The sequence below is a fragment of the Neltuma alba genome, unplaced genomic scaffold (genome assembly GCF_004799145.2).
Source record: "Neltuma alba isolate B1F8T4 unplaced genomic scaffold, ASM479914v2 tig00005125_pilon, whole genome shotgun sequence".
Taxonomy (NCBI): domain Eukaryota; kingdom Viridiplantae; phylum Streptophyta; class Magnoliopsida; order Fabales; family Fabaceae; genus Neltuma; species Neltuma alba.
The window spans coordinates 26,057-32,343 of record NW_021633989.1 but is presented as its reverse complement, the minus strand read 5'-3'; the positions used below and the strand labels follow the sequence as shown (position 1 = coordinate 32,343).

General features: G+C 34.1%; 1 long non-coding RNA gene across 2 annotated transcripts; it reads left to right on the top strand.

The window, feature by feature from the left end:
- The first annotated feature begins 1,666 nt into the window (after positions 1 to 1,666).
- LOC114746877 (uncharacterized) lies at positions 1,667 to 3,225 on the top strand. Of its 2 annotated transcripts, none has more exons than XR_003740323.1 (2): positions 1,667 to 1,840; positions 2,729 to 3,225. It is a non-coding gene; the product is annotated as an uncharacterized LOC114746877 (long non-coding RNA). The 2 variants fall into 2 exon arrangements; XR_003740322.1 differs by having other exon boundaries at positions 2,226 to 3,225.
- The last annotated feature ends 3,062 nt before the right edge of the window (positions 3,226 to 6,287 follow it).

Below are 6,287 nucleotides of genomic sequence, written 5' to 3'. Positions count from 1 at the left end.
GCAATGATCTCAAGATTTGCACTGTGTGCCTGCCAGGCGTGAAAACTGAAAGAGCCAAAATCTGGCTGCCATGTGGTTGGGTTAATTAGTTTACTCAAATACCTAATGAGGCTGTATGCTGCGTATCTAAAACACAAGGGAGACAGATTTTGCTAGGTGTCCACTTGGCCAATCAAAGTGGTTCCGGTTGAGTGGTGAACTAAGTAAGGTATATGTGAGAAATGTAAGATTAATTAGTAATATGATATAGTGCTGAATGGGAATGAAAGAGGCATGACGTTCCGCAAACGACGCACTTGTTGCAATAGATTCGAACATTAACGTCAATGACTTACTTTTGCATCAATAATATGGGTTTAATAAGATAAAGCAAAAGCATATATACTTTAAACTGCTGCGGTGTGTGTTGATTATCACTAATTGGCTGATTAGCTCTTTTATTAAAGGAAGGTGGGGACAGGTCATATGCCACTATGGTTCCATGCGTCGCCTTGAATTCGATATCTCTCCAGCTCATGTCCCCCGAATTACAAGGGCGCCTTGAATATTCCTTTAAGATGGTGGGCTCATTACTTAATGATGTTTTTCTGTCACATTCTTCGGTTTTGACAATTCACAGCAAGAACCTTCCCTTTCTTATTCTTCAATTTCGAATAAGATCACTGACGAAAATGCTGCAAACCACTTAGTACTTAATATACTATATATACCGTCACACACACACACACACAGCAGGTGCTTTTCATTAGCATATATGTGGCTAAGACTTTCGAAGCGCTAGGGCTCATGATGACCAGATTTTTATCTATGTCTGTTTTACATTAAGGACCTCTTTTAAGTAGTATGATCTTCGAAGAAGACATATATAAATATACTGAAAAACATCAGTGACAGCATATGAAAGAGGAAGCGGAAATGAGAGTAAGCTAATTACAATTTAATAATGCCCAGCATTTTTATTCAGTTTTGGCGCCTGAAAACTATTATAATAACTTGATGCAAATTAGATTCTTTTCTCTAGATATTTCCTTTACCACCCGTTTTCTAAAACAATGAGTTTCTCTACTTATCGATCGCTTTATCAATCTATGTTATTAATTTGTTGTATATGGTCTTTGCAAATCGATGAGATTGATCACTCAGGCACTAATTCGTGGCCTGGGCCCTATATAAGTATTAATGTGCCAAGTGGGTTAATTGATAGCAGCAACTTCTTGATATAGTAATGATTGGACAGATAATACTGATTTACGGGATCGATTTATCAAATGAATCCGGTCAAAACAAAGGAGCGCGTTGAGGTTTTCCATTGATTGAAGAGACCGTAGTCGAAACGAGGCAAGCTAAGAGAATAAATTTGACAGTGATAAAAGAGAAAAAGAACTACCAGAGATGCCTTGGGTAACATCAATAAGGATAAGTTTGTGGTTTATTGCATATGGGCATAGAGCATAGATAAAGATAAAATAATTAAGTTTCCACACTTTTCTTTTGGTTTCTGCTTTCTCTTTTTCTCTTCCGCAAAATGTCTAAAATAATATGAAATGACCAATAGGATGAACCCCATATATATTCCTTCCAAACGTGATGATAGCAAACTGTCCCTGGGGCTAGCTCTATATAAACCCCACCATCCTCATGTCCTCTTCGCACAGCAACATTCTATGCAAGTGTTCCATAGAAATGCAACATACATATTTTGGGTTTAAGGGAATGAACGAGGGACTTATCTCCCCCAATTAATCCCTGAACTCTTTTCAGAAATGATTTTATTGGAGGTTTGCTGCAGGTGGATCGATGAGCTAACTGCAAATGAAATTTCGAAAGGAGACTTTGAAGGGTAAGGGAGGTGACAGAAGAGAGTGAGCACACATGGTCCTTTCTTGCATGGTTTATGCTTGAAACTATGCGTGCTCACTCTCTATCTGTCACACCGCCACCTCTCTCTCTCTCTCTCTCTCTCTCTCTCTAATATTGGTAGAACTTCCCTATCCCTATCCCTATGCCTAACCCTAACGTTGCTGGTCATGATATATGTTGCATATATGTGAAATTAATCTGCATATACTCCATGTAGGATGGTTTGATAGCCAATTACACCATACAGCTTATCATAATTATGTGTTTTATGGCTGTTGATCTTAATAATTAGGTTCTTCTTATTGCCTCTTGCTGTATATAGAAGCATGTTTAATTTCTAACCCAGGCAGATTTACTTGATGCAGGACCTAATAAGTGCCTCCCTATTGATCCAAGAGGTTGATCTCTTGTTGTGATTGATGAATTTTGATCTTATATACATGTTTTCGCTGATCACTCATAGTTATTCATCTTTAACTTTTGAATATGTGCAGTCATATCAGATACACATGAATCTATATTTTCCTTATTGTTGTTAGCTATTTTGAGTTTCACGCCTTAAGAAGTTGATAAGAAGGGTAGGCTGTTTGATTAGTTTTTTCTCACTGCTTCGCCGTTAAGTTCCATAGTTAAGATTGGATTACTATGTGCAGTCATATCAGACACACACATATGAATCTTTATTTTCCTTGTTGGTGTTAACTATTTGAGTTTCACGCCTTAAGAAAAAAATTGATCAGAAGAGTAGGCTTTTTAATTAGTTTTTCTCACTGCTTCGCCGTTAAGTTCCATAGTCAAGACTGGATTGCTGTATCGGATAAAACTAATTTGCTTGCCAGAATATAATCGATATCGCTTTCACCTGCAGCTGGGGACAGCAAATGACAAATATATGAAGGGTCTTTTTTTGCTCAAGCAAGGCCATGGCGGATATATAAATTAAATTTATATTCTTCTTGCTTTCTGCTTGGATCTGCCTCCATCCCTACCTGGGGCCTGTGCATGACTGAGACAGAAAGCTTCATTAACTGTGGATCACAGAAGGCCTGTTCTTGATCTGATCATCTTTCCCCCGTGTTGTCCAATGTCCATCACGTTGGCTTGTTCCTCTTTAAAATGAGTGAAAGTTAAAGCGTCTTAAAGGCTTAAGCTTTTACAATGAGTCAGTCTTGACAGAGACATGTGGATTTTATAACTTCTTTTACTTTCATTGATACCATTCATTCTCGATAATTCATACCAAATACAGCTCCACGCCCCATGGGAAAAAAATTATTACTTTTAAATTGATGTTGTCAATTTCAAAATCAATCGAGCAAAAGCTCCATTAATATGTTTATAATACACATTTCCCACGATTCCCAAGCTCCCAACATATAAAACAAAACCATTATTATCACATAGGATATAGGAACATGCAAGTCTTAGGCCAATTATCTTTAAAATGACGGGTAATTTTGCATGTCATGAGACCATTTCTGCAGTATTTTCGATTTATATATTTAGTTCATATTTAAAGAGGAAAATATGCTCTACCTTTCAACATTCTTCAAAATACACAAAAGAATTCATCTCATCAAACCCATCCTTTGATAAATATACCTTCTAAAATACGAGAAATTTTTAAGGCTTACATTTTTACTGCTGTTTAACAATTAGAGTGGATCCCATGTATTTGCTCATAGTTCAAGACAAAGTTATACCACTTACTTGATATGGTTCTTATATTTTACATTGATGTAAGCTGAACTAATTATAAAGAACTTTTTTGCATTTTTACATTAACATATGACGTTGATTAGATTCATACATATATTTGTGTGAGAGAGGAGGTGTCAATTGATTGGTCAAATATATTTGTACAATACCTATGTCAAGTTTTTTTATATCTATTATGTATAAGTTCTCTAATCACACATGGATACATGTCATATTTTTTAAATATTATCACTTAATTAGAAACTTATATGAAACTAAAAAAGACATGTGGCCCTATATGATTGGAAAGTTTGGCATAATTTATATAAAGAACTGGACACAAGTTTTTTCCCCCCCTAAAACTAAATTTATAACATCCAATAATATTGGGCGTAAATATATGGGATGAAAATTTTAGAAATTAAAACTCGATCATTCAGATCATAGGACTAGTTATAAATATCATTTTCTTAAATGTGGGTGTTTATTTATACGGTAACACCTTATTTAAATTTCATCGAATAAATATTTGAAATATGATTTTTTTTAACTTTTTAATAGTGCACATCAGTAGTTATTTAATTTTTATAAAACTTGACATGAAATATTGAGTTATTTCTAATCTAATCGTTAGAATCATATCATCACGATGAAATATTAGAGGGAAGTCAACTTCCCCCCTTTTATTTACATCAGTAGGCTTTGAATCTTAAATTTTTACTAATGTTACACTTTATCTTTCCCATATGAATTAGCCATAGATATCATCTCTACATTTGTATAGATACATTATTTTTATGGATATTTTTATTTTACCTCAGGAAAAGAAAAACAAATGTACCTGAATCATATGATACAACACGCATATCGTATTTCATGATACACGTAGCGCATTTTGACACAGGCATCGTTGTTTTTGTTTTTGTTTTTGGTTTTTTTTGTTGGTTTGAAATGCTCCAGGACAACTTAAGAACGTACTACTATTAAAAACTCAATTCTTTAATTGCGCGTGAATATTTTTATACCACTTTTTAAAAAATAATTTCAAATCCAACAATTGTCATATTATTTTTATGATTTAATTTGGTGCATATATACTACCTTGGATCCTAATCATAAGACCTCTTCTATAATCTATAAAAGAGGTCTTTTAATTAGGATAGGAGATAACACATTTAAATATGTACATGCTTTTCATATCCATACATTAAATTTTTAAAATTGCCATGTCTAATGTATTGGATCGTGTCGTGCAAGCGCCTCTTATTTGTGCAACATAACACAACGTTGTTAATTATTCTTGTTGGTTTATTTGAAAAGCTATTTTCTGAAGGTTCATATATTTTAGTAACCAAGTACCTATGAAGTAAGTGAATATTCATTGTTGAATGATTATGATCTTTATTTATTTAAAGAATATAATGAGGCTATACTTATAAAATATTTAATCAATCATAATACACTTATCTAAAAGAATTCTTCAGATAACAATGCGTGTTAAAATCCCTTGGGTGAAAATAAATCACACTAAAAGAGCTAAAACTATTATCAACTTAAGTTAGAGTGAGTCATGTGGATGGTATCACTTGAGCAAATGGTTGGGTTTTTGAATTTCATTCCCCGTTCTCTTGCATGTGGCAACCTGATTATAACAGTACTACCTCCGGTTCTTAATATAAGACTTGTTTGACTTTTATTTTGATTCTAAATATAAGACCTCAATACTTTGTCTCTTATATTTATATATATTTTTTCCAAGTAACCCTTCTAACAATAATAGTTCTAGTCAATACACTTGATTAGTAAGGATATTTTAGAAAAGACAACACCTATTTAGGACAAATAACTAACTCAACTTACTTCATTAATCTCCTCAAATTAATCAACTGGCTCTTATAATTAGGACCGGAGGTAATATATTGGGAGATATTAGAATCTTGATGTCTATAACCATTTAAATCCAAAAGTAATGTTCAATTATAAACTAGTAGTATTTATATTAGATTGATTATTATACTTAATTCCTATATTTAAGTCCCGAATTTCTTTTTTTACCCCACTTGTTTATCCCCCAAGGAAACGGAGCAGAAGGGGGAAAATCCGAAAGGACGCATTGAACATATCCAAATGGGATCGCTGAACGGACATTACACAGATAGGGGTATAAGCCTTAACCATCAAAGTAAAGCCACTTTTGCCAGTTTAAAAACTGGTCTTTGTGGTCCTAGCCTAGAAGTATTGGCCTAGAGGTTCCTGTTTTAGCTGACTTCTGGTAATCAAAATGAAGTATAGCCATTTCCTGTGCAAATATACAAGACCAGAGTAAGAAGCATAATTCATTTTTGGATTATTTTGTGTTACAACCCATTAAGAAACTGCTTGGACTGAACATGCGTGTGTTTTGTTTCTCAATAATGAAAATCAAATACAGGGCCTAATTTAGGTCAAAAGAAACCACAAGTGATTCTGTTGGCTAAAGTGGTCCTTGCTTCATATGTTTGTTTCAGAGAGGCTTGAGTTGTAAGAACTAAGAACAGAGGGGTATTTTTAGTTTAAAAGACATGAAATCAGCAACACACGCTCGCTCTGCCCTTCCCTTTGTGATCAAAGGAGGAAAATGGCTCTTTAATTGAAAATAATAATCTACAGCCATAGTTTGTACTAAACAAAAATGTGCATCTGCATTTTCAGACAGACCACGCAGGGTGCAATCACATATGCTAATACGA